Below are 25,188 nucleotides of genomic sequence, written 5' to 3' on the forward strand. Positions count from 1 at the left end.
GGAGCTGGAGGCTGGGGCCGGTAGGCTGGGGGGGGTGGGGGGTTGCTGGAGGCTGGGGCCTGGGACCAGGGGCTGGGAGCCAGGGGCCTGGGATCGGGGGCTTGGGGCTGGAGGCTGGGGGCGGGGGGCCGGGGGCAGGGGGCCCTAGCCGGGCGAGGAACAGGCGCCCGGGCCCCACGCGGGGAGCCAGCCAGCGCTTTGTGCGACGCTGCTGAATGGAGCTGGTCTGTGTGCGCGCGGGCTTGCACGGATTAGTCGTGCTTTCCCATGAACTACAAAAGAACGCCCGAATCTGGGACATTTGTCATCAAGGGGCAGGCTGCTCAGGATGCAAGGTAACCGGAGCTTTTCCCGGACTGCTTCAGTCTTTTGGGACGTGGGGTCACTCTAATCCTTCCTGTTTATATTGTAAGCGCGTATGCAGCGGGGCTTAAGCTCCGCAGCGGTAAATAAGAATCGCGACGCAGGCATTCCTAAACAGCTACGTCCTCCGGCTGCTTTTTACATTTTGCTTGGAAGGGGCCACTGTTCCCTCCCGTTTATTCAGTCCGGTCACAGACGGCAGCGCGGCTGAGGCGCGACCGACTCGATTTAGCTCTTGGATAGTTTAATGCTCTTGTTTGCACATATATTTCTGTTTTATGTCTTTTCTGCATGCCACCACTCTGCCTTCCTATTATAGTGAGGGTTTTGGGAGACTGCAGTAGATGACTGTCCGCACACATCTCATTTCACAGTTAATTCTCAGAAAATGGAAGCCAGCGGATAAACTGTAATGGTAGGACCCTCTACAAGTGACTCAGAGCTCTCCCCCAAATGACACGTGTTTCTCTTTCATTCAAATTTGATATGTTTCCGTCTCTGGAATCTCAAGCTTTCATGCACTTACACATCCGTTTCTGGTGAAGTTTAAATCTTGCAACCCCACTCCTGCTCAAGAGGAAAGAAAATACGGCAGTAAAGCCTGAAGTCAGGGCTTCCAGAAGAAGGGACCACCCCCCTTCCTCCCTGTTACCCCTCCCCACCCCAAGCTGAGCACAGAGGGTCTCAGCAGACACCACTGAAGACCCAAGGACCAGACCCCATGCTAACCTTTCCATCTTCAAAGATACTGAGCCATTTTTTCCTGATTCCTTCATTTATTGATTCATTCCACAGAGATGGAGAGGGATTACTGTATTCTGAGCCTTGTGCTAACACTAGGAAGAGTAATATGGTGGAGATCCTGCTTTATATATCACATCTTATTATATTATGATATATTTATATTTATATATTGCTTGGGAGAATACTGAGGAATTGAGAGGATTAGCAAGCCTTCCAAGAGGAAGGGGTACTTGAAGAGGGTGTTAGCAGTGGTTCCCCAGTTTGCCCGTTCTTTGGAGTGACTTAGGGAGGGGACCAAAATTCATATTCCCAGGCTTCATCCCCCATCAACTGAGTTAGGATTTCTGAGGGCAGGGTGGGGAACCTGCATTTACCAGATGGATGAACTGACTGTATGGCAGGTGACAGAGCCCTGGGTTCCACTGAAAGCAGAGTGGCAGTGGGCTGGAGAGAGACGGACTGGGGCTAACAGAGCAACAGAGGCGACAAGGACCTGATACAGTCCATGGTGAGTAGCTACACCATTTGTTCCAGAAGGCATATAGTTGGTATTTCTGCAACAACTATGTAGGAAGCCTTTACTTCTAAAATTTATTTGCTCCTTTAGCTTGGCATTTTTATTACACTGGTAGAAATCAGTGGGGGGAAGACACATAGAGTCCTTGATTTAGGGATCCTCTCTCTAACACATGCTCGTGCACGCGCGCGCGCGCACACACACACACACACTGCTGGAAATGTATCTAGTTAATATCATGAGAGATACTGGGGTGCCTGGGTGGCTCAGGCCAGTGAGCATCTGATTCTTGATTTTGGCTCAGCTCATAATCTCACGGTTGGTGAGAGCAAGCCCCACATCAGGCTCTGTGCTAGCAGCATGAAACCCGCTTGGGATTCTCTCTCTCCCTCTCTCTCTTTCTGCCCCTCCCCTGCTCTCGCTCTCTCTTTCTGTCTCTCAAAATAAATAAATAAACATTGAAAAATATATATAATGAGAGATACCTAATATCCGAGGCCAAGTCTTAGATGAAAGGTAAATTCTTATTTAAAAAAAAAAAAAAAACTAGATTAATACATGAATGCTTATTTTATGAGTAAAGATGTTTGTTTTGCAGACACATTATAAATATATATAGCCATAAAGGCTTTTCATGTAATAAGCAGTGACATAAAAAGTCTTCAGGATGCTTATGGGGAAAAGTTACTGTACAGAGCTAACTGTAAGCAACTGACCCTCTCTATTTTAAGCCTGGTAACTAGCCAATGATATTGAAGCATAAGAATGGAGAGATTTCTTAATTTTTTCAATTAAGGAGATACTCAAGCTTGATTTTTAAAAAAAAATTTTTTTTTTCAAAGTTTATTTATTTTTGGGACAGAGAGAGACAGAGCATGAACAGGGGAGGGGCAGAGAGAGAGGGAGACACAGAATCGGAAACAGGCTCCAGGCTCCGGGCCATCAGCCCAGAGCCTGAGGCGGGGCTCGAACTCCCGGACCGCGAGATGGTGACCTGGCTGAAGTCAGACGCTTAACCGACTGCGCCACCCAGGCGCCCCAAGCTTGATTTTTTTTTAATAATTAGAGCTTCAAGCCTTCTGACAAATACTCCACAAGACCTGTCTCCTCTGGTTATTTTCTCTTCTCCTTAATTCATCACTGAACGTTTTAAAGAAGCCATTTCTTCTGTCTGCATTAACTTTAACTGCACACCTGCATACCAAGATTTCCTTAAACCTATCCTTCTAGGGGCGCCTGGGTGGCTCAGTTGGTTAAGCGTCTGACTTTGGCTCAGGTCATGATCTCTCAGTCCGTGAGTTTGAGCCCCGCGTCAGGCTCTGTGCTGACAGCTCAGAGCCTGGAGCCTGTTTCAGATTCTGTGTCTCCCTCTCTCTCTGACCTCCCCCGTTCATGCTGTCTCCCCCTATCTCAAAAATAAATAAACGTTAAAAAACAATTAAAAAAAAAAACAACCTATCCTTCTAGTGGAGCTTTTTCTAATTAGATTAAGGGAAAGTGTTCTCCCTCTTCAGTCTTTAGGTTAAGTGGCCCTCCCTTAGGAGAGCCTTTTTGGACCCCTGGATCAGATGGGTTCCCTCATCCTGGCCGCCATTAGCTTGAAAGTCTTCTCTTGTTTTGCTTTGTTTTGTTTCAATTTTTTAATGTTTATTTATTTTTGAGAGACAGAAGGAGGGAGCAGGAGGAGCAGAGAGAGAGGGACAGAGGGTCCGAAGCAGGCTCTAAGCTGACAGCAACGAGTCCGAATTGGGGCTCGAACTCAAACTTACAAACTGTGAGATCATGACCTGAGCTGAAATCAGATGCTCAACCAACTGAGCCACCCAGGTGTCCCATAAGTCTTCTCTTACATTTCCCATCAAAATAGTTTTTTCTGCTTAATGTCTGTCTTTGTCACTCCCTTATTCTCCTTGAGGACAGAGACCATACACATCAAATTCAAGAATGCCAGAATCTCGAACATAGTAACTGTTCAGTAATATTTGTCAAATTGGTGACTGAATATGAATTTTAATAAATTAAAAATACCATCTTTTAATTGACCTGTAACTTTCAACATTAAAATTTCTAGTTTTTTTTATGTGAGTGATACAGAAAGTGATCTAATCATCTTTATTATTTCCTGTGATGGATCATCTTCTTTCAAGATGCCAGCGGACATGCTTTTGTCTGTTCTTCCAAAGAGTGTCAGGAAGCTTAGTGGCCATTTCCTAACTGTGATTAGCAAACAGAGGTATATCTTTGCATTTTAGATCTTTTAACGAGGGTCTGTTGCTTTTGTTTTATTCTGCACATGGCTGTTTCCACTGAGCAGTTATCTATTGAGTGTATATTAAAAGCTTGGTGCTCTGCCAAATATGTGTGTGTGTGTGTGTGTGTGTGTGTGTGTGTGTAACCATTAGACTTGGTTCCTGCCCACAAGGAACTTTTGACTTACTTGAAGAAATGATACATAAACATACAAAACAAGCAGTAGAAGATTGAAAAATAAAGTGAATGATAAAGTGCATAGGAGCTGGTTAGTCTGACAGAAAGGAATGGTATGAAAAAGTTTAGACTGAGGAATGACCTCTGTGGCTGGACATCAGCAAAGCCGCCATTTGCACAGCTGGAGATCCAGGAAGAGAGTATGAAGTCTGGGTGGAAGGAATTGCCTTTGGACCCTTAGCTTCAAGAAGGCCAGAAGGAAGAAGGCAAGGGAATCTTGTTCAAAGCAGCTGGCTCAGAATTATGGTTACTGAAAAGAGGGCAAATATCACAAAACTTGATAAAAATAATATCACCAGTAGAAATTTGGGAGTAGACATGGGAGGGGACCAGTGGCCTCACCTATGGATCCTTACTATCTAAAATTAAACCTGTATTAATTAATTAATTAATTAATCAATTAATTTAAGAGAGAGTGAGAGCAAGCGGGGAAGAAGGGCAGAGAGAGAGAGAGAGAGAGAGAGAGAGAGACAGAGAGAATCTTAAACAATCTCCATGAGGAGCTCAGAGTCACTCAGGGCTTGATCCCACAATTGTGAGATCATGACCTGAGCCAAAATCAAGAGTTGGACGCTTCATCAACTGAGCCACCCAGGTGCCCCTAAACCTATATTTAAAAAATAAAAACAACTTCTTGAGCATTGTAGTTTCTTTTTTAAAAGAAACTTAAGATATTTTAAGAAAATAATATATCTTATGGCCAAGAAATACGTGTCTCAAAATTCCACGATACTTCTTAGTTTCACGTCAATTTATTTTTCCTGCCAATTAAAAATCAAGTCAAATTAAAGCTAATATTTTTAATTAATAGGAGAATACAGAGCATGCCATTCTTATTAATTTTTTTCTCTCTATGTCTCTCTTCATATCTGTTTCACATGCAGAGTGAGGTCTGCAATTACGCTCATCATTGTTAACATTAGTTGGTTCTCAGCAGTGACATTTGGTAATTTGTTGCTTTTCTTCCTTTGTACTTTCTGTATTGCTCATTAAAAAAAAGTAAGGAGTGTATATATACCATTTTGATAAAAACAATGAAGTCATTTAAAAAAATGTACATTAAGAAAAATGTATATATGCCCAAAGGAGACAGAAACTTAGGGAGAAGGGCTACCCGAAAAAAAAGACAAAGGAAACTAACTTTCCTAATGGCCAGTTTGCTGGTAGAAACTCCAAGGTCATGTGTTTCCACTTCATTGGTATATATCATTATGCTAGATTTTCATTTACCAAGCACGGGGAATAGATTTGATGGGGCCCTCACAATGTCTCAGCCTGAAGATAACAACCACAATTGTTTGTCTCTTCATTGTTCATTATCCTTGTACTCAGGGAGGAGATCCCAGTCACTCCTGGGGTGATTCTCGATTGGTCCAAGCTATTCCTAGTGGTCTCAGTTCCTATCTCCAGTGATTGATTAAACAGGAGCATGTGATACAATTCTAGCCAAATAGATGTGAAAGGAAGATTCTTGGGTAGGAATTTTCTGTGAAAGGGTTGGGAATGTCCTCATTTTCCTACCTCTTTCCATTACTGTGTAAGGATAAAACGCTTGGAGGTATAGCAGCCATCTTAAGGCTTTGAGGCAATAAGCCTGAGGACAAAGGCCACAACACTGAAAGTAGGAGAATGGAAAGAAAGACTCTTGATTACATAGATTTGGTTGCCAATTAACCCAAAACCATTCCACTTACAGTCTTGTTATGTGAGATAATAAATGCTCTATAGTTTAAGGTACATTGAGTTTGGTTTTCCGTTCTTGTAACTGAAAGCATCCCAGCAGATACATGTAGTCCTGCGAGGCACTGTGACACAGACATTAGTGTGGCAACAGAAGCAGAAAGAGTCTCATAATTTTTTTCTACAATAGAAGTCCAGGCAGAATTAGAGTAAGGTCCCATGTTGCAATTAAATGGGTTCCAATTTAGGGCACGCCCACACGCACAGAAGGCTACCATTTATTGAAATCTTACTGTGTGCTAAGGCATTATCTTATGAATCTGCAAGCCTGCTTCACAGATGAAAAATCTTGAAGCACTGGGGCAAGGCTCTGCCAGTAAGTGACAGAGCCAGGATCTGAATCCAGGTCAAAACTCTCTTTCGATGACTGGCATTAATTCTCAATCGTCAGATTGTTAATATTTGGGCTATCCCTACGGAAAGCACTGTCATGAGCCTATATTCTAGTGCGTTCACTTTCTGTTTGGGGAGAGAAGAATGGTGGCGTTCTCTTCAGCCCCCAGGGAGTTGTGCCCATTTTATCTCTGTCATATCCCCTGGGGTTCTAGCAGTCCATCCCTGTGCTGGGGTGTGTCTGTTCCTCCACAGGATCCCTGTAGATAGGGCCTTTTTTTTTTTTTTAAGTTTACTTATTTATTTTGAGGGAGAGAGAGAGAGCATGAGCGAGAGCAGGGGTGGGGCAGACAGAGAGGGAGAGGGAGAGAATCCCAAGCAGGCTCCACAGTGTCAGCACAGAGCCTGATGCCAGGCTTGAACTCACAAACATTGAGATCATGACCTGAGCTGAAACTGAGTCAGAGGCTTAACCAATTGAGCCACCCAAGTGCCCCATCCCTTTCTTCAAGACCATTCCAGGCCAGCCCTTTTCCGCTGTTGGTAGAGGTATAGCTTGTGCCAATACAGCTCTTCTTCTCTTAGCTCTGCCAGCTCTAGAAAGCCTCTTATGTCTAGATTTTTATGTCTAGATTTTTACTTCAGAAAAGCCAGATGCCTGGTCTTATTTCTTCTAAATTCCAGAGGAACTATGTCAAGCTAGTGGGGTAGATTTCTTGGAGTTTCCTTTTACTCAGACTTAAAGTGAGGGGGAAGCACTCCCTTCCCCTCCCACGAGCCACAGAGATACCAATAATGGCCAATTAGAAAATACACAGTCTTCAGGTGCCTGGGTGGCTCAGTCAGTTGGGCATCCAACCTCAGCTCAGGTCATGATCTCACGGTCCATGAGTTTGAGCCCTGTGTCGGGCTCTGTGATGACAGCTCAGGACCTACAGCCTGCTTCAGATTATGTGTCTCCCTCTCTCTCTGCCCCTCCCCTGCTTGTGCCTGTTTATTTATTCAAAAATAAATAAACAGGAGCACCTGAGTGGCTCAGTCGGTTGAGCGTCCGACTTCGGCTCAGGTCATGATCTCACGGATTGTGGTTCGAGCCCCGCGTCGGGCTCTGGGCTGATGGCTCAGAGCCTGGAGCCTGCTTCGGATTCTGTGTCTCCTTCTCTCTGTACCCCTCCCTTAATGATGCTCTGTCTCTCTCTCTCAAAAATAAATAAGCATTAAAAAAAGAAGAAAATACATGGTCTTTTTTGCCCCTCCTCACCTCTTTTATAAGCCTCCACGTAAGTGCTGGGCGCTGTGGCAGAACCAGGGCCATGGCCTCGTTTTTCCTGTCAAGGTTGGCTGGAGCACAAAGACAAGGGTAGGTTTTCTTAATCACAGCACTGTTGACATCTTGGACAAGATGAGTCTTTTCTGGGGGGCCTCTCCTGTGTAATATAGGCTATTCAGTTGTTCCCTGGCTCATTACGTATCAGTAGCATCACCCAAGTTGTGACAACGAAAAATGTCTCCAGACTTTGCAAACTGTCCCTCGGGGGCAAAATCACCCCCTGTTGAGAGTCTTTAGGGTCTTGTGTTGCTGTCAGCCTTTGGCCTTCGAGAGAGCCCCCATTTTGTCATTCTGTTGCATTTGGCCTCCTTTTATTTTTTAAAGTGTATTTATTTTGAGAGAGAGAGAGAGAGAGAGAGAGAGAGAGAGAGAGAAGATGGAGGGGCAAAGAGAGAAGGAGAGAGAGAATCCCAAGCAGGCTCCACACTGGCAGTACAGAGCCCGATGCGCAGCTCCAGCTCATGAACCGAGACATCATGATGTGAGCCGAAGTCAAGAGTTAGATTGACTTAACTGACTGAGCCACCTGATATAAGAAGGTGAACCTAGAGGCACGCTGGAAGTAGACCCCAAGAAGACAATTACTAGACCACATTTGTAGTAAGCTAAATCATCTAGTTGCAATCATTTCTGCTTATTTCCTTTCTCTTGCCTCTTTAGAAAAGCTTTCTCTATGTGTTGCAAGCTCACCTCAACGGTAGCACGGGCATAAAGAGGAAATTGGAGGTGGTGACACCCGGGTTTTGGAGAGTGGGTGCAGCTCTCTGCCCCCATCGTGCCCCAGCAAGGCCAGCTTGGGTTGTGGTGCGGCTGATAAGCAGAGAGCGTTCACAGAGAGCCACACTCTGGGCTTCAAGATGGGAAAACCATTGCCACCAACCCATCCAAGCAGATCTAGATGCCTTTCTTTCTTCCTCCCTTCCTCTCCTTCTTTCTTTCTTTATCAGAAAACCAACAGTTTTCTGATAATGCTCTATTAGGATTGGACAAGCAGTAAGAGCCACAGAATGTGGGAGTGGCAATAATTGAGTGCATCCCCTCCTTAGGTGGGGCTTGATCTGGAAGCCTGGTGTGGAGCTGAGCCCCACCCGGGTGGGAGGAGGGACAGCAAGCCACAGCCTGGGACTGGACAGTCTGACAGGAACCCTTCTTTCAAAGAAGATTTCTTTTTCCAACCAAATACATGTAATAGATGCTCATAGAAGGTAAATGAGCGAGAAGCGCTCATGGCCAAGTGGGTAACACACTGTAGGCGGCAGTAACAAGAGACCTCGGGGAGACCCCAGCCCTGCCCCCTGCCCTCATGTCTATGGCCACTGAGGGGCCCTGCCTTGCTCTGATCCCAGAGGCTGAAGTCACCGCTTTAACACACCTGCATTTTTTTTTTAAATTATTCTTGGTGAACTAGAAGGGGGGCGATAGATGCAGAAGGCTAAGCTTGCTCTGACACAGGAGGCAGCAAGCGTGGAGGCCCAGCAAATGTGAGGAAGAGTGCCAGAAGGAAGTCATGTGGCTGGACCAAAGGCAGAAAGGAAAGCCGTAGGAAAATACCTGGAAATACAGAAAGGAGAGAGTTTGAATATTATATCCTATCTGGTGGGCAGCTGTTTTACATGGGCTACTCTTGGAAAGGCCCAAGGACACTGCATAGGACGGTAGAGTTTTTGGAGAATGGGGAGGAGGCCGGGACCTGGCCCCTTGGGGTGGACTGTGTTCCTTGCCCTCCCAACCGCCATTTGCCTATATCTTCCCCTTCGTATCAGGCAGACATTTATTCTGGGAGTGACTCATGCCAGAGTTAAGCCCATTTTTGTTTTCACTAGTGATTGGCCTACAGAAAGGCTAGAGATCCAGTTTTGCCAATAAGATCCAGGGGGACATCTACAGAGGGCGGCCCTTCCTGAATAAAGAAGGAGCCCAGCAAAGATCAAACCTGTGCCTCTGCCCTTTCTTCGTTGCTGGGATGCCAGCAAGAGAATATGACACCTCAAGCTTTGTTGGCCAACTTTAGATTGGGAGCAGACAGATACTAGAATGAAAAGCCTATGCACAAATGATGGCAGGACCCAAGAATGGGGAGGTGGGGCCCTGGAGGGTACCTTTGAGCTGCTGGTCTACCCGAAGCCATCCATCCTTCCAGTCTTGTGAGGACGACAATAAATGATCCTTACAGCTTGAGTCATGGCCCATCGTCTTGTCCTTATGCCCTAACTCATGCTAAGGGTTCCACCAGAAACTCTTATGTGTTTCCCATTTCTTTAAATGATCTATTAAAACAAGTTCTTAGGAAATGACTTAACATTTGTTTTTAAACTTTATATATTTTTTAATCCCAACAGCTAAGTAAAAGGTTATGGAAAAATGGAATTCTTTACCAAAAATAACACAGTGCGTACATATTTGCTTGATATTGTGAGAACCACTCAGGCTTAAAGAAACATTTTATAATGTCTGGTTTTGTTGATCTTGGACATGGTTATTTTACTCTCTGTCAAATGATGGATTCCCACTGAGAAGCAGGCACTTACTATTTCCCCCCCCGTCCCCTCCCGTTTTGTTCTGATGATGCTAACAGTCCGTTGTATGACAGACACAGAAAAGAATGCAGCAGAAAAACGGGGGAATGCATTCAATTCACATGAGGATTCAACGAGTCCACCTAGATTACAACCCCCTCACTGGCAAGGTTATATCTTAGCAGTGATTTGTTCTCACCTTCTCTGTCATTGTTTACTTTATGCCAACAACACGAGTCAAGGAGTTTAGAGTGACTTGTTATTTGTCAATAGAGATTTAGTGGCCTGAGGTTTTGAGCTGTGCCTTTCGTTCTGGCTAGATGTTTTCATGTAGTTTAGATTAATAAAACATGAAGGAATTTCTGGTATAATGCATGAGTCTGTGTGCTCTTTGATTGCATATTAATTATATGCGTACATCTTCCTTCCAAGAAAATAGAATCACACATCTCTAAGCTGTAACTTGCTACCCAGGTTCTGGTTGATTCTTCCTCTATGTTTTTTGTTTGTTTGTTTGTTTGTTTTGTTTTTAGGAGAAAATATGTAATAAAAACAGAGACAAGAGCTTTGGGTTTTGTCATTGCTAATAACAGAAAATGACTGGAGTAGCTCTTTCTCTCATCCTTCAGCACGGGCAAGAGCCACGCAAGCAACGCCTGGGACTGAAGGTCACGCTGCCTGGCTTTGTGGGGACAGATGGCCATCGCTCATGATGTTAGCAAGAAGCTTGACGCTGACTTCTGGACATCAGCTGCTCACTGTGTATATTAAGTGATAATTTAGCTTCAGGTGGCCTCAGCCCTTGTGCTCTCTGATCTCCCGCCACCTTAATAGAAAACATTTGGACGGCAGTACCTTGCTTCAGGAAAGTGCAGGCACTCCACAAGGAGACAAAAGCAGACTCATTAATGCACCTAAGAATGATCATAATAAACACTATGGCCTCTGATCTTTGGGTTCTGCGCTCCCAGCTGTGTATTTTGAATTTAGGATGCCAAGGGGCAATTTTGTAAGTTGCGGGGTGGGGGTGGGGAACAAACCCCCAGAAAACCGGAGTGAAAATCATGTGGCAGAGCACTGGGGCTGGGGTGAGGGAGGGGTGAAGAGGGGCAGGTTTGGGAGGAGGCATCAGGAGTGGCAAATGTTACTCGGTTTCAGAATATTAACTTCCTTGCCAGTTGCGGCTTTATTGACCAACTCTGCTTCTGAAGTAGCTTAAAGTTCTCCAGAGCATCTATATCATTAATTCTCATTGAATTCCTATAAGTCACTGTCTTCCCAGGTAAATGGAAAAGCCAGGCACAGGCAACTCTTCCTCAGGTGTTATTATTGGTGCTGCTTAAGAGGGTTGTAGAATTTATTTTCTTCATTTATATTCCTTACCATGTTCCACAATGGGTGCATCCAGAATATATATTATATCATGATAGAGAAGGTATAAATATAGAATCAGGGCTCGGGAAAATATGGATAAGATTGGAAGACCATAATCCAATACGGTATGGAGATACACAGGCCGTAAATTTTCACATTGCTATCAAGACTTAGTGCCAAGTTTGGCTCTAAGTTTCCTGGTTACAGGAGCAACAGGCAAGAGGCGCCTGGGTGGCTCAGTCAGTTGAGCGTCCGACTTCGGCTCAGGTCATGATCTCACGGTTCGTGAGATCAAGCCCCACATTGGGCTCTGGGCTGACAGCGAGGAACCTGCTTGGGATTCTCTCTCTCTGCCCCTCCCTCCCCCTCAAAAATAAATAAATACACCTTTAAAAAAGTGCTGTTGCTTAAGCTACTCAAGTCTCTGGTACGTTGTTGTGTCAGCTCTAGCAAGCTAATCCACCAGCCACTTGTCAGCACCTTACATGTTCCTTTTTCCCCTCCTGGAGGCTCTCGCTGAGTTTTCCTGATTTTCTCAGACACTCCCCTCCACCCGCAGCATTTGAGAAGCAGGGGGTGGGCCTGAGAACCATCCCTGCCCTCCACTGGAGGCATGGCCTAGGCAGTGAGTGAAGAGGTGGTTGATGGTTTCCCAAGCTCAGCAACCGCCCCCCCCCCTCGCCGTCTGAAAAAAGAAACTGTACCTTATCCCCCCCACCCCCCACCCCCCAGGACATTAACCATAGAACCAACATGATGTCTAGTAATTTGTTTCTAAGTTACAAGGAAATACCTGTGGGAGGCAACCTGAATTCAGTCCTATATTCGACATACTAAACGAAGAATTCTGGTAAAGGGTAAGGAGGCCTACTTGGAACAGGGGCTTTTCAATGTCTAACAAATAGCAGAAACGGAAGGGGAATGTTCTTTGAAGGCTAATGAGTCTCCATGAGTGCCCTGCTCATGAGTTATTTTCAAGGCTCCCACTTCAGGGATGGACTAGGACAGGATGACATTATTTCATGTTCGGTGTCTTCTCCTTTGCAGACTGCGTGCAAATACGTCATTGCGTTTGATTTTCACAGCATTCCTGAAAAGTCAACCGTGATCACCCTCACTCCTGAGAAAGAAACTGGGACTCAGAGATTAAGCGACTTGGTCCAAACAGCCGAGCTAGAATCTACCTAAAACCAGGTAAGTTCCCAAAGGCCTGCCACCTAGCCTGGTTTTACAAGCCGGAAAAGGAGCAGGACCCAGGGGAGCCCCTCCCAGGTCCCACCTCCATTCAGTGGCAGGTTGGGTTAGTAGCGCTGTGGTTCCGTGTCCTCATCTGCAAAATGGGTAGAACGGCTTTGTCTACCTCAGACTCCTAGAATTGCCCCGAGATTAAGTGATAACATTACATTTGAGCAGTTTAGAACATTCCCTGGCAGAGTGTGGCGTCCAGCGACAATTTATCATTTTTTACTGACTTGGCTGCTTTTCTCACCCTCCTCGGAACGTCCTTCCCCTTCTCTCGTACAGAACAGGCCCTTCTTCTACATCCTACCCTGCAGCGCCCTATAGAACATTACAGACCTGCAGTCATCTCGGGGCACGAAGTTCAATCCCAGCTCCCCTGTTCCACCCCTACCCCTGGAATTTTGGCCAATTCTTGGCATCCTGAGCAGTAAGTAAGTTTGAAAGAGCAGCTGACTGGAATCCTTTCCCGGGGACCTCTTAGCCTGGATTCGGTGTTTTTTGTTTTGTTTTGTTTTGTTTTCAGTACAGCCACTTTCCCTTTCAAGGAGCCCAAAGCGTTTTCCTGGAAGGGGTCCGGTGGCAGGCGACAGGCCCCCTGGGCCCCAGGAGCCCTTCAGGTCAGGAGAGTGTGGGAGAGCGGCCCGGGGCTGTGGCTGGGGGTGGGGGTGGGGGTGGGGGACTCGCTGGGGTCTGCGCCCCACCCCACCCTCCGTAGCCGCCTCGTGCACACGGGGGAGGTCTCCGAGCAGAGTCGCTGGACCTGGAAAAGGGAGGGTCATTATGCAGGACTGGGTGCCCGCCCTGGGGCACAAAGAGGGGACTATGGCCCTGGCGGTGAAAGCGGGGTGCGGGGGTGGGGGGCGCTGAGAATGCGCTGATGCAGCCTCGCTCCTTCCTCCCGTTCCTTCGAAGATTCCCCAGGTGCGCGCAGCGCGGGGGCGCGGCCGGATCTGGGGCACCTGCCGCCGCCCCCCCCGCCGCCCTCGCAGCGCTCCCCCGGGTCCAGGCGAGGCCAGCGATGCGCTCTTCCTGGTTTCCTTTTGAGTTCTCACTGCGCCCCGGGGAAGCCAGGCCAAGCCACTGGGTGTTTAAGGAGAGACCTTATCTGGAGAAGGGTAGACACAGACGTGCGAAAGAGAAAGCTCCAGGCAGATGTTTGAATTTTCTGAAAATACAGATTCAGACCTGACGGGACAGCGGCTTCGGGCTCCTGCAGACCTTTTGATGACTCATCCTGGCAGGGGAGCAACATTTGGCGCCAGGCACTGTGTGTACCTTGTCGTTTCGCAGATAAGGGCACCGAGCGGGAGAGAATAGTCGAAAGCAGGGCTGGGCTCAGAGCGGGGGCTCTGGCTTTCTAGTGCACCTACTGAAACCCTGAATGAGTGTGGGCTGCTGGGAGCCGCAGGAGCTCAGGTCGCTGGCGGCTTCTGCCAATGTCGCCTTTGGCTATTCGGCATGTTGGAGCAAGCTGCTGTCTCTGGGTGGGTGGGAGAGAGAGGAGGTGGGCGAGGGTGTGTGTAAGGAATGAGGTGTTAGCTTAACATTTGCGGTGTCTAGGGGTGGTATGAGCAGACAGAAGTTGGCAATTTCCAACTATTGCTACACTCCAGTGAAAATCCTCTAAGTTTCGAGTTCCCTTGGGCTAGAAAGAGGGTAGCACTGAGGAGTGTAGGCTGTGGGCAGTAGGGAGTGGCTGCAGGGCACCCCCCCCCCCCCACCACATCCCACCTGGCCCTCCTCACCCAGCCTTCTCTGTTCCAAGCAGAAGGTAAGGCATAAAGCAGTCTTGCTAAAAGGTGGGGGGCGGGAGGTGGGATTCTGTGATTTGACCTCTAACAAATCAGCTGGATGAGAATCCGCACAGTTACTTAGCGTAGCTGCACATGACTTACCAAAGTAAGTGGGGAGGCCAATCAGCTAAGCTGGTTGTTAATATTTAGTTCCTTCCCCCCCCTCAAAAAAATGCATGGATTGCCTGCAATGTGTCAGGCAATTTCTCCTTTTAGCCCCTTCATGGAAGGCTCTTTTGGAGGAGTCGGACTTTGTGCTTCGAGATTAGAGGGCACAACTCCAAAATGCTGGTCGATTTCCTAGTTCCATCCTGGCTATAATCTCTTGCTTTATTTACTGAAGGTCGTTTTAGGGTTGTTCCTGGTTAGGAATGAGTTGAGAACATCTCAGTCTTTGGTGCCGCTGGAGGGAAGGGGTATTTTTGGCTTAAGCTAAGGTGAGTGTGTAAAAACATTCAGCCCCCCAGGCAGAAGACTCCTGGGCCATTTACCATCTCGCGCCATACTGCAAAACGAGAAGGGGGACGTGGATGTCCCAGAGCAGGAGAGTAGGGCTGCCTTTTCTCATGTGCTTCTTCTGTTTCGTGAGACGTCTCTCTTAGCATGTGTTTTACATTTTACAATAACATTATCGTCACCTGTGTCCATTCCTTACCATAACTTTGATAGTTTGCTTCCCTCTTTCTAGAAATTTTTGCTGCAGTCTCATTTTTGTTGTGCTAGAGTACCTCCTTGAGTGAGTTTTCCAGAAAGAACAAAGTGGGATACATTTAGAATCCTTGCATAGCAAAAAATATTTTTAATTTGCTCTTACATATGAATAACTTGTTGGGTATGGAGATCTTGGATCAGACAGCTTTCTTCTGGAAAAGTCTGAAGACATCGTTCGTTGTCTTCTGATGTTAGGGTTGACTATGAGATAGTTCCAGAATGATTTTATTTGCTTTAAAAGAAATTAAAGCAAAGAGAGTTGCTTTAGTTTCTGAGAGAGTTGTAAGATTTTCATTAGAAAGGAAAAATTGTCCCAGACCTGGTCTGGATGGAACTCTTTGCATGATGTATTTTCCTACTTCCTTCTGGGAAGAAATTAATATTCCTGATAAAATGCTTAAGTAATTTTAAAATAAACTTTAATGAGCTTAAAGAGAGCCTGCCTCTGGGAGATTAGCTTCCCCCTCAGTGGACTGTCAGTCAAGAATTTAATGATCTTTAACCAGAGTTTCCTACAAATGTGTCCACCAAGAGAGAAATTTTTATGTTGGTCTGTTTCTTGACTCTTCCTTTGAAGCGAGGGCTCATAACTCTCTTCTCTGAAGATTTTTTAAAAAATCTTTATTTAGAGTTCAGAAATCCCTCGGTATCCATGTCTAAATGTGACAATGACACCGCTCTTGATGAATCACAAGAAAGGAAGGCACAAGAAAGCCATGAACTTGGTTCAGTCAGCTAAGCATCTACTCTTGATTTCCGCTCAGGTCATGATCTCACAGTTTGTGGGTTTGAGCCCCACATTGGGTTCCATGCTGACAGCAAAGAGCCTGCCTGCGATTCTCTCTCACTCCCACCCTCTCTGCCCTCCTCCACTCACTCGCGCTCTCAAAATAAACTTAAAAAATAAAAATAAAAAAAAAAGAAAGCCATGAACTTGTTCCAGGATTTTTAACCTGCTGATAATGGAGAGTCATTGGGGTTACAGAGGAGAGAGCTTTGGGAAGACAGTTCTGATGGTGGTGGTGCGCAGAGATAAAAACATAGACCTGCTCCTACCATGAAACTTACCACACACAGTGGATTCAGAGAACCAGTAGTTGGAGCTGATCAGAGCTCTGCTTCCCTCCCTGCAACCCTGCCCAGTGGTCTCAAACTTTAACCCTGCTCCAGACCAGCCAAATCACAATTTCTTGGGGGTGGGGCTTAAGCCTCATGACTTATTTTTAATCTCTCTGAGTGATCTAAGTGCAATTAAGGGTGAAAGCCGCTAATATAAATATTCTTCTGCTGCACTGGGTCTCTATCCATTTTTTTTTTCCAGTCAGAATCCCCAGAAACTCCTACTTTTGTCCAATTTCCCTGATACCTTGGTACCATAAAGCATCTTCATTGACTTAGATGTGTTTTTCCCCACCTTGGTCATCAATGCAATGACTATTTGTAGAACTGCCTTTTATGCCAGGATGATGCTAAAAGTTGGGAGCCCAGAGAGTGTAGGTAAGCACCCTCTTCCCTTCCTGACCTGGGTCCCTAAGGCACCTCTCCATGCTCTCACTGGCGTCGCTACCTGGGACATAGAAGACCTTGTTTTTCCCTGCATCCTTAAGTATAGTACTCTCTTGCTCTCTCCCCCAGATCGTCTGCCACACAGTCACATGTGCTCCTGATTCCTTCACTGCATCCTTGTCTTGTTGTAGGGGCACCAGAACAGTCCTTTATGGGGGCAAAACTACTCTGAGCTGAGACCATCTTTGGTCCTTCTTTGGACCGTCTTTGGACCGTCTTTGATCCAGTCCACTGGAGACTCAGTAGGAACAAAATGCCCATAAGAATGTAGAAGGAGAAAACAATGGCAGCAAGATGGACTCTCAGAACCTCTTGCCTCATACAACATTCCTTCTTTCTCCAGTCATTCTGGTGCCTTCTGCTATTTTCTCATGAATAAGGGATTGGGTCCTTTTTCCTTATCTTTGCATAGTGGGAGCCAAGAGGCACAACGGAGTGACTGGGAAGAGCATCTATTTGGCTGAGTGTAAAAGGGAACATACGATTTTGTGGTCAATTTATTTTCACCTCATTCATTCTCAGGGGTACATGGTTTTCGCCTCATTGATTTTCTGTGTTCATTGACTTGAAGCCTGCTGTGTATGGGAGTTTGCTTCGTGTCTTCTCAAACCTTCTTTTTTTTATTGCCTTGGCAACTCTGTGCCTCAAGCTTGAACTAGTTTGAACTAATCTCAGTGGTTTACCTACTGAATATGACACTTGTCTTTTTAGTAGAAGCATTATACCATTTAATCTTTGAACCACAAATGTTACAGTTTGAAGGCTTCTTACAAGTCATTCTAGTCCAACTCCTCCATTAAATATGAAGACACTGGGGGTGGCTGGGTGGCCCAGTCAGTTCAGTGTCCAACTCTTGATTTCCGCTCTGGTCATGATCCCAGCGTCATGGCATCGAGCCCCGTGTCGGGCTCTGTGCTGGGCATGGAGGATGCTTGGAATTCTTCTCTCTCTCTCTCTCAAATTAAAAAAAAAAAAAAAAAGATGAAGACACTGAAGAGCGGGGAGGTTGAAAGATTTGCCTAAGTTCACACAGCAAGAAAAGCTGCAGAGTGGCCTCCTTAGGGAGGAAAAGGAAATAATGGAGAGAGAGAGAGAGAGAGAGAGAGAGAGATAAAGAGCTTTACTTCCAGGTATATCCATGAAGGTACTTCTGGCTATAAGTAACAGAACATTGGAGTGGCTTAATTAAGAAATAAGGGCATTTGTCATCTCTCATATCAAGAAATCTGAGGTGGGCCCCAGATGTAGTACGATTAGGGCTCGGGCTCCACTTCTCAGTGATTGCATACCTGTCCAATCTCTGCATCAGCTTTGTTCAGAGAATGGCTTCCCTCTTGGGATCTTGGTAACTACTAGCAGCAGCAGCAGCAGCAGCAGCAGCAGGGACCCTGTGTTTCCCTGTTCACACCCAGAAGAGGAGAGACAGAGGGAGGCAGGGAGAAAGCATGGATCAGAAGTCCTTCCCTTCAAGGCCGATTGACCAACTGAGGCCACACGCCCACCCCTCAACAGATGCTGGAGGAAAGCCATGAAGTCGTGTGCATTCCTGGGCCAAATCTCTGGCAGGGAGAATGAACTCACTATGATTCATTTAGACCCCTTAGCATCTACCTATGGGGTTGATTTGTCATGTGTCGCTTGGGCTCCACAGGAGAGATGTTGATCGGGGACGAGTGGAGGGGCTGGGTGGGCACCAGAGGAATCTCCTACACCAGCAACCATTCGTCAGTGACTTTTATTTAAATAGCATGTGGCAGAGAGCCCACATTTGGCAGGCAGTAGGTGACCAGCTCCTAGTGCTGTTCTCATCATTGTGTACTTGAGCCTGGTGACTTGGGGAATGAACTGTAAATTTTGAACTTCACCTGTGTGGGCAAGGTGGGGGTGGGGGGGGCGGTGATAAAGTCAGAAGAGGACTGGCCATGATTCCTTCTGTGGAAACTCTGTCCTGGATTTGAATGGCTTTGCGCTTTAGAAGGCTACCCCATCTCGTCTGTAGAGGCTGTGCCTGAATCCGGGCTCTGCAAGGTGACTTCCTTATTGGGTGGGCCATGGGGAGAGCTCAGTCTGGGTAAGGATCCTACTTCCTCAGAACGACCTGAGCTGGCACAGAACAGAAAGAAGATTAGGCTGCACCTGACCATTTCCTCTTGAATGAACTACAGTCCTCTCTTGCCAAAATGCCATCCTGTTCAGGCAAGGTTGGAAGCATGTGACACCAATCAGAGTCATAATGAGGGTCCCAAGCAGGCATGTGCTTGCCCTGTTCCTGGCTCACGATTTTTCCTTCTCTCTGAAGTTTTTATTTATTACCATCCGTGAATGTGAGTCTCAGGGCAGAACGCCCTCCCCTGTCCGAGGCATTGTTTCGACTTTTGGCCATTCCTGGAACTTTTTACTATTCTGAACACTATCCATTCTCAATTTATTGTCCTGGCCTTTCGCGGCTGCTCCCTTGGGTGTATTTGATGAAGAGTGCTTTGAGGTTTGTGGAAGGCATTTTTTGAGACACTTGCAGTTAGATAACATCCCTGGGTCTCAGAGATCCCTTTTTAAGCATCAGCACCATCGACATTAATCATCCTGTTTTTGATGCAGAGACAAAGGATGTGGAACTGTTTCTGTAGGGCTGGGATTGGGGGGGGGGGGGTGTTGCTGTTTCTAGGAGCTCTTTCTTCCAGTCTGGAGAGGTAGCTTCAGCCTGAGTTGTGGGGGCGGTGTAGAAGAGCTTTTGGCTCCTGAATTACAATAAGGATCTGAATCAAGGGAACCCACAAAGATTCTGCCCATAAAACTGTTCCACTCTTATTTTCTGTTTTGGAAGCAAGGCCCTAAGTATTCATGTTTTCCCACTGAATGCAATTATGCAGGAAGAGTGCAAAAAGAGGGGAGGCTCGGGAATTATTCCAGGTCTCTCTGTCGTTCTTTCCTAAATAACGTGCTAGAGTCCTGATAATCTTGGGGAGTGTGTGCTGGTGGGTTCCCTGGCTGGGTGCAGTGGTTCCACGCGGGCTGCGCTGTTCTGTCCGTCTCCCAGGCTGCTGCCTTCAGTTCCTCTCACAGAATGTTCTGACGCCCCCACTGGCGGGCTCAGTCTGGCCCCAGGTCCCGAATCAATCCCGACAATAGAAAGATGTAGGCAATCTCAGCCCTGTCCGCCCCCTGCAGCTCTGAGAATTAAACTGAATGCCCTGCAGACTCCACATGTACATGGCTGTGCCACGTCTGTTAAGTTTCCATGCCCGCTAGTGCCCTTTGCAGTCAACCAGCCCTAGGGGTTTGTGCCCACCTCCTATGTGCCTTTAGAGTATCGCGTTTCACCATGCCCTGTGCTGCTCCATCCGCCCTGTGCCTGCCTTGTTCTAGCACTCTGACCTCTAACAGCCTCTACAAGGCAGAATCCTGCTTTGAGCCCTAGCCTGCTGGATGGACTTCTTTATACCATATGTGGCTTTTTAAAAAATGCTTATTTGTTTTGGGGGGGCGGGCAAAACGGTCCAGAGACAGGAGGAGACAGAGAATCCCAAGCAGGCTCTGTGCTGTCGGCACAGAACCCAATGCAGGGCTTGATCTAATGAACTCTGAGATCAGGACCTGAGCCAAAATCAAGAGTTGGATTCTTGACCGACAGAGCCACCCAGGCGCCCCAACCATGTGTGGCTTGTGCTAGTCCTCCTCCCTGGAGCTGACCCTTGCTCTGCTCCTCTCCCCACCTGGGACTACTGACCAAGGTTCTGATTCCCGAGGGCATCCTGGGTTTGTCACCCCACTGAGCAAACCCTGTTGATGCCTGTCTGTGTCATGCCTGAAGGGCTAGTCCCTTTGACATTGTATCTGATGGTTAGAATGTGAGGACTAGGATGCCTGGATGGTGCTCAGACATTCCGAAGGGTCCAGGCACCCGTATGTCCATCAGAGGCTGAATGTAGACTGGGTGAAGAATCTCTTAGATAAATATATGCATTCTCCTTTGAAAATATGTGTGGATGCTTCTGTATCTAATTAGATATAAATCCACTTAAAGGCATTGAACTCATAGCATCTTTTTGTCATTATGTATCTTCTCAGTCAGTGGGGGTATCAACAATACCAGTACAGCACAGTACAATGTCAACGTCCCAAAAGGCCTTTTTTTTTTTTTAAAGCTTATCTATTTGTTTTTGAGAGAGAAAGACAGAATGTACAACCAGGACAGGGACAGAGAAGGAGGGAGAGAGACAGAATCCCAAGCCGGCTCCACACTACCAATGCAGAGCCCAATGCGGGGCTTGAAGCCATGAACTGTGAGATCACAACCTGAGCCGAAATCAAGAGTTGGATGCTCACCTGACTGAGCCCCCAGGAGCCCCACCCCAAGGCCTCTTTTGCAGTCACTTTCGGAACTAACCTGCTGTCACTGATCTGCCAATTCCCTTGGGCTGTGCTATCCTGACTGCCATGCAAAACTCCCCAGAAGCAATTCATTCTGCATCAGCTGTGAACCTTTGCTGGTGGTTTTCCCTGCCAGCTACTATGGGTGGCCGGCCTCTGAGCCATCTCCACACACGTCTCCAGGCACTTTGGCTGCAGAGTTGTGCCGGCCTCAGCACCACTACACATGTCGCGTCTGCTCCAGGGTGAATGTTTTGGGGAACATGTTTTGGAGGCTTATTTGGACTCCAGGTCTCTAAGGATGTCCATATCCTTCAAGGATTAGTGGAAGACTAGAGCCCTAGAAATTCCCAATCCATTTGAAGACCCAACTTTGTTCCCATTAATCATAGGGACAAGCTCCAACTTCTAAGATCTTCGAAGCTGTCGTCCATATAAACATTCTATTCTGTAGGAATTAACAGAAGGAAAAGGCAACCAGAATCGATAACTTCCAAATTAGTATTTTGCCAAGACTAACTCAGACTTGACCAGACAGTAAATTCCTGATGGAAGGAGCTGGGATTCTGAACATACTCCCCACTCCTACCCCTGCCACATTCCCAGTACAGCTGGGTGTAGGTCTGAGATACTAGATTCCAAAGTAAAGTCTCTGAGCTAGGTGACGGGGTGAAGCCTGACCTTGAGCCCAACATACCCTTCTAATGGCTCTCTGAATGTCTGAAGTTAGTACAGAGGGAGAGTGGCCCAAAGCTGTAACAGAGGAGAAGGCCCCTGCCTCCCTCAGGCCCAGGGGAGCTGTCCCTGGTGTTGAAACGGACCACTGCCCCCTCTGCTCTGGGGGAGAGCTATGTAAATAATGCCTTTGTCTCTTGAAACTCTGTTGTCCCAAGTGGAGGGGAGCCCTAGGTGAAACTTGGCAAGACCAGTCAGTCCCATGTGGTGTCCATTGCCCTTGGTCCACCCTTTCTGAGTCAGTAAGCGAGCACAGGAGAGCCAGCCTGTTGGGGAAATCTTGGGCAGGGAGAAGGTAGAGGCCCTGGAGAAGCCACATTATTACCAGTAACACCTCAAAGGAAAACTCCTGAACTCTGAAGGAGAGGATGTTAATAACAAAGGTCCCTCATTCCTGCCCAACTAGGAAGAGCCCTCCCAGGGGCCTGGGACAACGTTCTATGTCTCTTTTGTCAGGACTGTGAGAAAATCCAAGGCAAGTAAGGTGATTTGGCCAGTTGTCATGGCAATGACAATCCTTCCTCAGACCACACTTCCTGCTGTGAGTAGAATGCAGAAAAATATGGGCGTGGCCCTGACCTTCATGGAGCTTGTAGTTTGAAGGAAGGCCAGGAAAATAAAAGGTTAAAAATATATCTATTCATATATATTTGCATATTATGATATGGGAACAAACCAAGCAAAGAAAGAATGACAATGGACTTCCTTGAGATAGTCAGGGAATATCTCTTAAAAAATGATACTGGGTTATGAAGGGTGAGAAGAAGTTGGCCAGCTCTGGAGTTAAGGTAAGAGTGCTGAGGGAAAAGTGAGTTTAAATGTCCTGGGGCAGGAAAGAGCCCGCTCCTTTGATGAGCTTAAAGAAGGCTTCTATGAGAGGAGGTCATACAGGCTGCTTCCCTGACACCACCTAAGGGCAGGGAGAAATGCCCAAGTGAAGATGAAGTAACTGAATAACAAGTTAACTAGTAATCCGGAATTTAATTCAAGTTATTTCTTTTTTTAAAATTTTTTTAATGTTTGTTTATTTTTGAGAGACAGACAGAACATGAGCAGGGGAGGGGCAGACGGAGAGGGAGAGACAGAATCCGAAGCAGGCTCCAGGCTCTGAGCTGTCAGCACAGAGCCCGATGTGGGGCTCGAACTCATGAACCGCGAGATCACGACCTGAGCCGAAGCCGGACGCTTAACTGACTGAGCCACCCAGGTGCCCCAAATTCAAGTTATTTCAAAGGAAGGTAAAAATGCTCAGAATCCACCTTATCAGACTGACCTTGAATTCTGCTGCCTAGTTCTACATTAAGACTTCAACAGTGCTAGGAGATTCCCCACCAAATAGAATTCTGTTTTGTACCATGACATGTGCTTTTAAAAGCAGGAGAGAACTGTATTCCCCGCCGCGCGCGGGGGGGGCGCGAGAATGACTAGAAAGAGGAAATCTTAGAGAAAACAAAGAAGCAAGCCAAGGCAGAGACAAAGCTCTTATCTGCACAACCCCAGATTCTGGTCAAGAAACGCTCGGAGAGATCAGAGACCAGTTTATCTGCGATAAACAGATGGGGAGACATGGAGGGCCTTTGTTGGTGGAGGGGCCTGGGAAGACCCTACAGGATGGGATTTGGGGAATGGGGTTTTCCAGGCCAGGTCAGGCTGCCCGACAGCATAGCTAGTCTGAGAAGGACAGTGATGTGCAGAGCTCTATGTGAGGACAGGGATGGGTCTGGGTGCACGGGCCGGAGTTTACAGAATAGAAGTCTACGCATATGCGTGTGTAGGTGTAGGTGTGCACCCACGGGAAGAACCTTCCATAGGGACAAATGCAAGAGTACCAGGGACCCTCCCCGAGTCTCAGAAGAATCCTGGACCAGGGAAGGGCCTGCATCTCAAACTTCTTTCACTGCGTGGCACCTCTGAGTGTGTGCAAGTCCCTCATGCGAGTTATGACGCAACATGGGAAAGAGGCACCTACTTGGACCACCAGCTGAGTCCCTGCTGTCATGCAGGGAGAGCAGGGAGAAAGAATCAGGCAGGTCAGGGCTGGTCGCCAGAGAGGCCACCAGGGCAACCTGGAGTAAGGTCGCAGCCATGGCGGGAAAGGGTGAAGAAAATACAAAGCCAGACCAGTGTGAGAGGAGGTTGTCCTCACTGTTGGTAATTAGCCTGTGACAGGTAAACCTTAGGTGACACAGAGCCTGGTGTGCTTTAGATTCCTTCAGGCTGGAGCCAGCCTCACCTGCTAAGAGGAGCAGTGAACAGAAATGCTTGTCTCCAGGCTCCTCACCGTCTTCACCTTGAAGTTCCTGCCCACCTTTCCAGGCCCCCAGAGCCGTGACCGGCCCTTCATGGCCAGCCACCCGTAGCCCACCTTTTCATTCTGCCCTGTTGTTGATTGGGAGCTGCAGACAAACCTATACGTTTCCTAAATAGATCCCTCCTTCTAATCTCCATTCTTCCTGCTGTCCCTATGGAAACAAACACACCCACATCACACCTCACTCCCCGAGTAGCTTGTGACATCAACTCTGTAGGATGAATTTATACTTAGGCCTTAGGTACTGTTGCCTGGAGAAGTATTTTTTCATTGAGCAAAACCTCTGGGCATTTGATGCTGTACATCAGATGCTGAGTTAGGGTCTGGGGGGAGGGGTCCATCAGCCAAGTGGGAAAAGCAGGCACACAGTGTGTCTTGGGCCATGCAGAGCCCAGTCAGGGCTTTTGGAAAGAGGATCTGGCAGAAAGCAAGCAGTGACTGTCCAACATTGAGAGTCTCAAATGCTGGTTGCAACTGACAAAGGAAACGCAGCAGGACAGAGGGATCTTGCCATGTCCTGCACGTGACAGCCCGGGAAATCTCCCCTGCACCTGACCAGTCAAGGTGATTACCCGTACTTGGGAGGCTTGGCTCACGGGTCCTGAGTATTTTCTGCCCGAGACCGGGTGATCTCCGAAGTGTCGACCTGCTCTCAGTTGGGTACAGCCTGGATTGGAACTATTTTGCACGAGCCCAGACGGATGGCAGAAAAAGTGACTGCTGATTGGTTCTTGAGTCCTGCCTTGGTGGAGAGCAGTGGATGGTGAGGGTGACTTTGGGAAAAGCCGAAGATGGAGTGACTTAATATCACCCAAGTTTCACCCTCTGACAATCCTGTTGCCCTCTGTATTTGTGGTGATTTGTACGTATTAGCTGGAGTGCTAGCATGTCTCTGCAATGTGAGAGTGGCTATAAATCCGTTTGTTCAAGATTCTAGCATCCTGGGGCTAATCCTTACCCTTTTAGCTCCATGAGAAGATGATGATTGTACCGTCCAGGCAGGGTGTGGTCCTGGGAAGCAAAATGCTGCAAATTGCTTTCGGAAAACATTTGGC

General features: G+C 47.2%; 1 long non-coding RNA gene across 1 annotated transcript in view; it reads left to right on the top strand.

Moving 5' to 3' along the window:
* Positions 1–209: 209 nt before the first annotated feature.
* Positions 210–25,188, top strand: part of LOC121015114 (uncharacterized) — a 37,158-nt gene continuing 12,179 nt past the window's right edge. The window contains exons 1-3 of the long non-coding RNA XR_005783627.1: positions 210–335; positions 12,452–12,598; positions 12,929–13,073. This is a non-coding gene — a long non-coding RNA (uncharacterized LOC121015114). The remainder of the gene's footprint in view (positions 336–12,451; positions 12,599–12,928; positions 13,074–25,188) is intronic.

The sequence above is a fragment of the Herpailurus yagouaroundi genome, unplaced genomic scaffold, assembly GCF_014898765.1.
Source record: "Herpailurus yagouaroundi ecotype Mexico unplaced genomic scaffold, PumYag 205, whole genome shotgun sequence".
NCBI classification, from domain to species: domain Eukaryota; kingdom Metazoa; phylum Chordata; class Mammalia; order Carnivora; family Felidae; genus Herpailurus; species Herpailurus yagouaroundi.